This window comes from Agelaius phoeniceus, chromosome 1 (assembly GCF_051311805.1).
Source record: "Agelaius phoeniceus isolate bAgePho1 chromosome 1, bAgePho1.hap1, whole genome shotgun sequence".
In the NCBI taxonomy this organism is placed as follows: domain Eukaryota; kingdom Metazoa; phylum Chordata; class Aves; order Passeriformes; family Icteridae; genus Agelaius; species Agelaius phoeniceus.
The window spans coordinates 72,895,838-72,907,447 of NC_135265.1; positions in this window are offsets into that span (position 1 = coordinate 72,895,838).

Sequence of the window (11,610 nt, forward strand, 5' to 3'; positions counted from 1 at the left end):
TCCCTTGTGTAGTAAATCTCTTTATCTATCAATACAAACTTACATTACAGAATCAGGATGGCAATTTTCATTCACATTTTAGGCAGGTAGTTGTGATTTTCTCTTTGAGAAAAAGGAAGAACTCTCTCCCATACCTCAGAAGCAATGAATGCATCCAGCCCTATAATTCTTCTTATACCTTTGTACAATATTTCCAAGTGTTATTGCTGAGAAATCATAAAGAAATACAATTTGGGGGGAAATTTCTTTCCATTTGATGCAAAGGTATAATCATACAATAGGAAACAAATATCAAAAGCATAATTTTCCTTCCTTCTCCTGCCCCATTTAATTTTGACCTAAAAATATAATTAAATATTTATTGACTGGTCTAAATCACCAGTTGTAAAATGCAGACAATTATCTCACAGTTCGTTGATTTCTGTAACTGCAGTTTATCTTGCTGTCATATTTTCCTCAGTCATTCTCTCTAAGTAGGTGGAGAAAAAGACATGTTTAAGCAAAGCACATAGAACATATAAAGCCCCTCCAGATGCTCCACTATTAATCAGTCTGATCAAAGAGCCTCTGGTGGTAGAAAATCTGTGAAGGGGAAGAAACCAAGGAGTGGGAGGTACAGAAGGCATATTCAATACTCATGTTTCTGTGGCTCATCCTGAGTGACTCAGTGGTTAAAAGTGGTGAATCAAATGGCCAGTTCTAATTGGGCAAGTAACTACACCCAACAAAATTGGTGATTGTGAAGTTGTTTTTCTTCCCTGTTACCTTTTGGAGATTTTGAACCAGACCTTTTGGGTAGGGGTCTGTGTTAGGAATTAAGGGGGAGCAGAGGAAAATAAAGCACTTGGTCTTGAACACAGACTTCATTATATCAGCCATTGAGAGAAACACCTGGGTTCCTGACAGGACTAGGGCATGTACCAGATTTGCTATTTTCTCTCCATAAAATCAATTTTGCACATTTTAATAGGTATTCTCAGCCTTTTGTTTAAATTGATTATATTTGAAGTTTTGTAGCATGTAGAGTTTTTCCTTAGGTTTTGACACAGACCTTTAATTCATATCCCCACAGACCCCTCAAATGTGTCAAAGAGTAATTTCTTTCTTATCGATAAAAAGTTAGCCCAGATCACAATTACTGACCTAAAGTTCAAAGGCCTAGTAACTCATCTACAATTTCTTCCATTCTGTCTTTTGCCATCCTTCAGTTGTTTAGTCCTCTTTCTCCACTAACATTTTCTTGTTTTCCATAGTAGTGAATATATTTCTTAACAAAAGACTTGTCTCCCAAGCTCGGATACTGAGTAAAATTTGATGCCTTTTCCTCTGCATCAGTTTCTCTGAATAAATGATGTGAAAGATGCTTTGAGCATAAAAGTAGTATTTCAGAATATTAAATATTAATATTACATCTCTCTCTCTCTCTTTTCCTCCATTTGACCATATACAATGCGTTGGAGTCCTTTTTTGCCTGTCCAAGGTTGTAGTATTTGCTTTTTTCTCTGGAAAATTTTGGGTTTTGAGAGTCTACCATGTGTAATAGTTATTTCCAAACGTGGTCATTGCATACATAGACATATACTGCTAACCAGGGTGACCACTAAATCACAGCTGAAATATGAACAGTAGATTTGTTTCATTATCTTGTTAACAATGATGGGCAACACAGAGATTTTCCATCTCATAGAGTCTCATGCCCACTGTCTCCCATGGAGAGGAGTTGTACAGGAGTGGCTGATCACATCGTGGGGAGGCCTGGCCATCAGTCAGTGCGTGGTGAGCAATTGTATTGACCATCACTTGTTTTTCTTGGGTTTTAATAATTCTTTGGTTTTTATCTCTCTTTATCTCCCTTTAAACAGTAGTAGTAGTAGTAGTAGTAGTAGTAGTAGTAGTAGTAGTAGTAGTAGTAGTAGTAGTAGTAATAATAATAATAATAATAATAATAATTTAAAAAAATATTTTACTTTATTTCCATTTTTTAAACTGCTCTTATCTTGACCCATGTATTTTTACACTTTTCTGATTCTCCTACCCACCCCACAGCAGGGGAGAGTAGCAGTCAGCTGCATGGTACTTACTTGCTGGTTGGAGATAAACCACAACAGTATATGAAGTTTCTTCCTCACACCTTACTGCAGATCCCACAAACAGTTGGACAATATATAGATTATCTCAACCTGTGTGTTGATCTAATAAAACTCACTCTTTGGAAGCTGTAAATTAAAAACAGAATTTTTCCCTCCTCTCTACAAAAAGTGCTTGTCTAGGCTAAGAGGAAAGTGTATAGCATTTATATTACAAAGAAATACTGAAAGAAATAAGATACTGATGTCCAGCTTTTTTTTCTCCTCAACAAGAACTTCAAAACAGTTCTTTTAAATCTAGGATGAAACTGCAGTGGCTCAGTGAAAAAGAGGAGAGTTAAATAAATAGTCAGTAGATAACATGAATTAAGGACATTAGACAAAGTAGTAAACATGCCCTTATGTTTATCATTCCAGAAGCAGAGCTGTCCATTTTCAGATCTTCTTCTAACATGGATTAAAGAGTGAGCAAGCAAGGCAACTCTTTTCAGTATGGTGAGTTGGCTGGTGAGGACAGCAGGAGCCTCCTTTTTCCCACTGTATTCAAAATCCTTAATACATAAACTGCTATTTAATCCTAAGGAGATGCTTCTATTTCTGCTTTAAACTAACATTGACTGGAGTTTTAGTGAAAGGATAAAGTGTCTGTAATTAGATCTATCTGATGAAGAACATCCTGGAAAGTGGGAAAGAATATAACTGGTGTATTCATGTCATGGAGGTGAGGAAAAGCATTCTGAATAGAAAAGAACCCTTATTTCCTGAGTATCTGTTTCAGTTTAGTTTTCATTTATATCTTTAATAGATTTATTTGGAGATATTTTATCATACATTAAAAGTCATTTGACTTGCTGCTCATACTGCAAGGCTTTCCAGAGGCATCTAACTTTCCACATGCTTTGCACCAGGTGATGAGTGTAGAGGAACCTACTGGCTGGACTGCAGAGTAGGTATGAAGAATAGTCTTCCAATAAACTCTTCAAAATGAGGGGCCTTCATTCAGTTTTTCCCCAGAACTCTATGTTTTAGAGATTTTGAACTGCTAAAATAAAACAGTTATTTTTCCCATTCTCCAAAACAGGTACATCTAATGCAGCATTTTCTGATCTCTTCCTTTATCACAGCATCACTGAACATCACATATGTTGATAAGATTTCTTATCTCTCTTCTCATAGAAGAACCCTGACACAGGCCAAAGCATCAATTTCTCCACCAGCATGAGAACTGCTATTATTTCAGAAGAATGTAAGAGAAACCACTGAAAGTTCAGATCTAACACACTGCTCATTTGATCTAAACATTAGGCAACTAACAGAACAGGAAATAAATTCTTACCCTGGTGTCCCTTGAAGTACAGAGCCTCATATTTTGAAACTGAAAATCTCACTCCTACTGTCACAGTCTCCTTGCAAATCAACTGCCAACACTGCAACGTATTTGCAACTGTTCATTTAACTCTTAGTAGTCTTGTACTTAGCATCCTACTCTCCAGGGATTAGTCAAACAAGGATTTCTGCTCTCCTTGCCACTGTCATGCTTTTGAAGTCAATGCTTTTATACTAAAGTGAAACTAGAATATATGTCTTTAAAAACCTGATGTCCAGGCTTGAATCCAATTCATCAGGTGCTTTTAAAGAAGCTCCTGCTTGGAGTTCTAAATGCAAGATCTTCATTCTTGGATTATAGATCTTTTCTCCAATGAGGATGGAAAGACAGGAAATTTATGGTCCCACTATTACTCTATTGATTTAGATTCCACCTTGAAGTTGTGGATAGTGGAAGAGGATAACTTCAGCTAACCATGGCACCTTCAAAGTCAAGGTTTGTTCAAGAACCTGACATCTGTGTTTCTGACAAAGAGCAGAGATATAACACAAGTCAATCAGACTAAAATGTTAATTCTGAGCTATAGCAGTGTAATTTCTTTCCAGGTTAACAATCTTGTCCCCCTTTTCCTTTCTAAACTAGGTGCCTTCTTGCCACAATCTTGCTAATGGGCAATTTAAAAAGAAGTGAGGAAAAAGATGTGATTGATTAATCAGCAGATTCTTGTGTTTTCCAATTGCTTCTCATTTTGATGGAGATCTCCAAGTATCACACTAAGGGACAATGCTAGACTGAGAAAATTGTCTGGAAGAGTCTAGTTAAACCACCTCAAGTATTTAATTTTCCTGGTGAACCGAGCAGATGAGAGAGGAGTGGTCAACTCAGCACAACAGAGCATTTCATCACAAAGGCTTCTGGGGCATCCTCATAAGCAAGAGGGGGAACTGTGCCAGGCCAGGGGAAAAAGTGTATTTGCAACAGTACTGTTGTATAAATAACTTTATGACCCAGAGCTGCCCCATCATTCTCGGCAGTGCCAATGGGAAAGCTACATCATTTCCTTCAGGGCTGCAAATCTTCATCTATTCATGCATTTGCCAAATACAGACTTTACCAAACCTTGGACTTCTCTGGGGTTAGGCATTGGCCCAGTAGTCACAGGGCTCTTAATTGCTTTTCAGGTGTCTTAGTTTGAAGTCTGGTAGCACTAATATGCACAAGCCTGTGGTGGATCATATCAAAGGGGCTAATAACCTGCTGCTGAGCAAAACCAATAAAATCCATTTCCTTCCTCTCCAAAACACTGAGTAATTTAAGAGATGCCAGTGGGAGGAACTAATGAATTCTTAATTTTGGGTTGTTGCTATAGCAATATACTCAACATTCACACCAATGAGCTGAAAGGGAACCAGTATTTTTATTCCCTGTACATTGGCCAGCTATCACACAGCAATAGCTCATCCACTGGAGTGTAAACAAAATAATCTTGTTTCCTACCTGAAGAGTTAGGCTCAATTTTTAAAAAGCTGAAGAAGGCTAATATGTTTGTAAGTATTCTTTTGTACAAACCAGCTGGAAACAGTGCATAATATTGACAACAAATATTCATTTGTACTTTAGTTACATAAATTGTACGCCAAAGAATGAAGGACAGTGGGTGCTAATAATGTGGAAATTTCCATGTATGCACAAAGGTTCCAGAAATGTGACTGACTTTGATTCATTAGACCTTTTTTGTGTTTTATCTTCATTGAGGTAGCTTTACTTTGATAGTTCCTTTGTTACTGGTGAGACAGCTGAAAAACTGCTCACAGTTCTGCACAGTTGGAAATTATCATTAATAGAAATGACAATATTCCCTTTAGACTTCTCACCTTACTGAACAACATCTAAACACAGTAGTTATGCCTATGACAGGATGCTGTACTAGTGCAACAGAGAAGACTTGTTTTCAATTCCTATTTATCTGGAGAAATATTTCATTGTGACTTGTATATTATTATGAAACTTGGCCAAAAAGTTAGTGCCAAAATTCAAAACAGTGAAAATTATTTGAAAGATATTAAAATGGAATAAGGTGGGGAAATATAATTTTTATTAGATATTCATATGCTACTTTATTTTGAATTAGATATTCAAAATAAAGTAGCATATGAGTCTCACCCCTGAACAAAATAGTTTCTCAGCATGTTTCTTTCAGAATGCACACTGGAGCACTGCTACATCTCTATTGTGATAAGAAGCTTAAATGAAAGTAATTATTTTTGCTGTACACCAGTAGATGATACATCACAAACTCTGCTTCAAAATGTTTGTACAGAAGTTCACTTCACACAAATTCCTTTGGGGATAGAGACCCAATTCTCACACTTCACAGCATTTTTGCATCACCAAGAGCAAGCACTCTGCCCATTCCTGTTTGAGAGCTTCTGAAACTCTTTCCCAATACCAGGAAAGAGAGCCTACTTTCAGATTTGCCAGAACAAATCTTATTTGGTGCAGTAAGATGGTAGAAAAGGAAAAAAAAAAACCACCATAGTTTTTATACTAAAAGGTAATTAATAGAAAGGGACACAGTTGCATACCCTTTGTATATCACTTTTTGGAGGGCCAGGAATAAAAAATTCTCACTGGAATATAGGCAAGTTTCAACCTCATGACCTAATACTCTAGTGCTATGCTTAAAAAAGGTGATTTGAAAAAGAATGAGCCCCAGCTGCATTTGATTAGCTGTGTGTTCTAGTTGATATCTCAGACATAGTAATGAGTTGATATATCAGACATATTATCCAGACAAGGACCCTGAGGGGAGATACTGAGGAACACCGAGGACCTGTGCTAGGACCTTTAGCTCTAGGTCTAAACACTGCAAGAGCATCACCACACCAGCTCTAAATATGAGAGCATCATCTCTTGAGAGCAGCTCTGGACACGCTTGCAGGGATTTTGGTACTTGGGGAACACATCCACCCACACACCCAGCTGGCTTTGAGTGCCCTGAGTTAATCAGCAGTTGAGAAGCCACCCTCTGCCAGGAAAGGAGAAGGGCATGGATACATCTTCTTGGCATGGATGTGCCAGTGAAGACATCATCATCTCAAGTGCCCCACCAGCTGCTCACCTACTTTCCTCATCCAAGGGAACATTGCTCTCCGTACGATGAGCTCACTGTTCCCCTAAACTAGACCAGTCAGGAAGAACCAAATGACCAGAGACTTCCCATTTGAAACAATTCCTCTGTTTTTTGCTTAGGTCAGTTAAGACAGGCTCCCACAAATATCTCTGCTAGCAGGTGGGTGTCAGAGTTAAGTGCACAGGCCAGCTGTGACAGCAGATGCCAAAACCAGCAGGACCATATCTTCCTCTCTCATGAGGCACAGCCCCACCATGCCCCAGTAAGCCAAGGTTAAGGAGGGCTGGTACCATGGCTGGGGCCCAGGGTTGGTTGCAGTCCAGCAATTGCCAGTTTAAGCTGCAGACATGAGTTCTCAAGAGAGAAAACAAAGAGGGAAAAACAAAGCAGGGGTCAGCAATGCAAAGGCAGGGCATGGGTATTCCTGCAAGAAAGCATGGGTAAGGGAGGCTGACAGGCAGCAGAGAGAGTAACAAGAACTGTCTATGGTCAAATCTCAGGTCTTGAACTAATCTGACCTTCCTTCCCAAACATATACAGTCTGAGGGAAACACATCTTTTTCTTGTTAGAGCAGTGTGATAAATAAGCAGAAGGCAAAAGGATCCTGCTGTGCAGTAGGATCCAATACAGAATGGATTTGATTTACCCAACTATGCTTCTTCCCTGTAAATTTTCTCCCCGATTGCACTTTCAAGAAGCAAGGTGAGAAACGGTTGTGGTTTAACTCCAGTCAGCAATAAGCACCACAGCCTCTCACTCACTCAAACACCCCCCACCACACTCATGGTGGGGAATAGAATAGGAAAGAAAAGGGGAAATTTTGTGTGTAAAGATAAGAATGCTTTAAAATAAAGTACTACTGTTACAAATGATACTAATATTTTTAATGAAAAGGAGAGAGACATAAAGCTCAAGAAAAAAAAAGTGATGCACAACACAATTGTTTGCCACCTGCTGACCCAGCCTGCCCCTGAGCATCAATCAGACCCCTATCTGAATAACTCCCCCAGTTTATACACTATTCATGGCATTCTGTGGTATGGAATATCCCTTTGGCCAGCTGGGGTCAGTTCCTGGCCATGCTCCCTCCTTGCTTCTTGTGCAGCTCCTCACTGGCAGATCACGGGAAACTGAAAATTCCTGGCTTAGGGTGAGCTCTACTAAGCAACAGCCAAAGCATTGGTATGTTATCAACTCTACCATCATCCTAGGCCCAAACTACAGCACTGTACCAGCTACTAAGAGGAAAATTACCTCTATCCCAGTTGAAACCAGGACAAAAATTTGCAGTGTTCCCTATCATAGTGCGGGCAGAGGGTTTAACTTCCACCTTGATGGGCCATGCAGAGAAGCATTTTCACATATGGAAAACTGTTCTCAAAGTGAGAAGAGTTTCAAAGATTAATAGCCAAATTTTGTTGATCACCTGTTCCACTAGGCAGACTCCTGATCTCCCATTTAAGAACACATCATCTTCTGCATTGTCAGATTTCTTCTCACGCAGTGAATTCTCATCAGCTCATAGAAGCAATATGTTCCTCATCAAGTCTGCTTATTTTAATGATTTTTAATAGGCTTTGCTTCTTTGCCCAAGTCTCATCCCCAGTGCCTCTTCAGCAAGCTGTATCAAGGTAAAAAGGAGTTTCCCTTTCAAATTAATTCAGCTAGCACAATCTCCTGAAATCTGGAAGTACCAAACCAATTTGGACTCTTTACAACATTTGCAGTATTAGATACGGTGTGCGGTTTGTCAGCAGTGCTCAGACAAGTACTTCCATGACTCTGCATGCAGAATGTAATATTTGTGTATTTGAGAAAGTACAGATGAGTTTCTGCCCTGGTACACTGCCATCCATATAAGCAACTGGAAAAGAAGATAATATGGGACTGTAAAGGACTGTGCTGTTTCACTTGCAGAATGCTTCTGCTCATTCATTACAACTCATTACAGCATGCTCTCAGACTATGCCATTTATGTGAAACCCACATCCTGGTCCTGTTTTAGGTATTCATTGTTAGTCTTGCTCTTGCTTCATCTGCTGTAACAATACAGTTCTACCTACTTGTGTTTTTCTTCTATTGAAAGAGAACTGTTGAACTTTGTATGACCTGATTCAGATAAACACTCATACTTCATATAACAGTGCAGAGACACAGGCTAACTTAAGTGGATATGATGTTATACAGAGAAATATTGAAAATCACCCAGTCTTCTGTACCACCAGGAAGGTTATTATTACCAAATTTTCTTCATTTTCAATCTTCTGTCTCTGCACTGGCACCAGTGAGAGGAAGGAGCCCTCTAAGGCTTTAGTTCCATTTCACTGGCCTCGCTCATATCCTGCCTCATAATTCTCCTTGGAATCAATGGCCCTTCCATACACAAGTGGGAAAGAAGTGGCTGTCTTGTCTCACTTCTCCTGAGTAATCTCTAAGTGTTTATTTGCTGTCTTTTCTTAGACTCTACACATGAACTTTCAACTACCTTTTCTTTATTCAGGTGGTATTTTGCATCAAGAGGCAAGAAGACTTAGATAGTAGCAAAAGAAAAAAATCTTGATAAAAAGAAGTAAAATAATAGCATCTCTACCTGACTGGCTTCAGCTGTTGTCAGTATCAAACAACTCTTATCACCAAAGTATGAGATTTGGTAGAAAAATCAAGCTGTTTGATTCATATTTTGTAAACATAAATTAATAATCTCAATGCCACAGTTACCATTAGCTACAACTCTTGACTAAATGTGAATGAAGATTAATCATAGTCTGTATAACCAGCTCAAATAACTCAACACTGAATTTGTCAAGCAAAAGCATTTGATTAATATTCAAGAGGCTTCAGATGGGTGAAAAAACTACTGCAGCAAAAACAACAAAGTAAAAATGCAAATATTTTGTGTTAGCAGCTCCCTCTTTAGTTCCAGCATTCAGTGGGATCAGGCTACTCACAGTGTCAATGACTGCTTATTTGAATATTTTTCTCCTGTGAGGTAACAAGTTATGTAAATATCGCTCTGGTAAGACAGTAGAGATGCATGGTGAACTATGACCCAGAAAACACCTTCTACACTTTTCTGGTAGAAGAACCCTTAACCCTTCAGTGCAGTTAAACAGAAAACATGAATCTTACCAATACCTGTGTCACCCATGGTCTTGGGCAGATTTCTGCTCAACACAAACCTTAGGCATAACACTAAACAGGAACTATGGATAAAAAATCATCCCACATTCACACTTCAAGGGTTCAAACTTTTCTCCCTTTCTTTTCCGGACTTTTATTAATCTGTGCATTGCTCATTTCATCTTTGGTTATGTAGAAATGGAAAAGAGAGGAGGAGTGGATATTTTTATATATTTTGTTAATTTTACATCACAGTAGGATGCATGGCAAGGTTTTGATAGTGGGGGGATGGTAAGACTACAGGGCTGGGTTCTGTAAGGAGCTGCTAGAAGTTTTCCCTATTTCTCATAGAGTCAATGCCTGCTGGCTCCAAGGAAGAGCCACTTGGCCAAGGCCAAGGCCAAGCCCTGATCATGGTTGCACTTCTGGATAATGTATTGAAGAAGGAGAAAAGTAACACAGAGTAGCTGCAGCCAGAGAAAAGAGTGAGAATATGTGACAGGAACGGCTCTGCAGACACCCAGGTGAATGTAGAAGGAGAGGGAGGAAGGGGTGCTGCTGGTGCCAGAGCTGAGATTCCCCTGCAGCCCATGGTACAGACTGGTGAGGCAGCTGCGCCCCTGCAGCCCATGGAAGTCCATGGTGGGTCAGACATCCACTGCAGTCCAGTGAGGACCCCACCTTGGAGCAGGGAAATACTGTGAGAAAACCTCCCCCTGAGGAGGAAAGAGCAGCAGAGAGAACATGTGATGAACTTACCAGAGCCCCCATTCCCTGTACTCCTCTCCCACTGAGGAGGAGGACACAGAAAATTCTGAAGGAGTTGAGTTCAGGAAGAAAGGGAAAGTTGGGAGAGAAGGTATTTTAAGATTTAATTTCTCACTATCTTACACTGAATTGATTGGTAATAAATTAAATTAATTTCCTGGAAGCTGAGTCTGTTTTGCTGATATTAATTGGTGAGTTTTCTGTCTCTGTCCTTATTTCAACCACTTCACAAGAGAATGCAGGAAGAGAAGGCATCAAAATGGAGCCCAACCTAAAATCAATATAATCATGTAGTTAGTGACTTTACAGAAGGGCAAAGTATTGAAGACATTTATTTCAGTGGTCTGTCTCCAGGTTAAAAAAAGCTGAACCTCCTGTGTGGAGAATGTTTTGACTAATCTACTTGGTTTTGGTTACATTTTCATGATTTGAACAGGAGTCACTCAAATTAAACAGCTGCCTCTTGCAAATTTTTATCAAAAGAGCTCTAATAACACATCTCAGTGTATTCCTCAGTCTTCTCACTTCTGTTTCATACCTTCCCTGTCACTTTCTGAGCACAGATGCCACTGTTACTCCATCTAGCTGAAACTCCTGCCAAACCCGTCTCTTGTCCTTGAACTGCTATCCCAGTTATTTTTCACACAGCTGCTTACAGTTCCTGTCTTGTTTTCCATACAGATTTTTTTTTTTATCTATTCAGTTTATTATGTATTACATTAAGCTCAGTGCAAATTATGTAAACCAAACCCTAGGCTCTATTAGGAGAAAGATGACCAGCAGGCTTAGGAAAGCTTTTATCCCCACTCTGCTCAGCGCTGGTGAGAGTGCCCTGGCAGAGAGCAAACCAGTCATGTGCCTCCCTCCTCAAAAAGGATATGGAGAAATAGGAAAAGGTCCTGCAGGGAACAAGAATGAAGGACAGAGACTGTGGGCAAGTGTCTTGTAGGGACAGGTGGAGAGACCTGAATTGGTTAAGCTTGTTGAGAGGGAGATAAGGGACATGTTGCTCTATTTATAGAGCCGAACCAAGATTATGGGGCCAAATGTCTCCTGGCAACACCAAATGATACACCAGGAAGCAGCAGTCACAAACTGTTACTTCACAGGCTCAGATTTAAAAAAGCTTTTCAGTGACAGAGTAGTGCAGCACAAAAAGAGGTTATGCATAGAC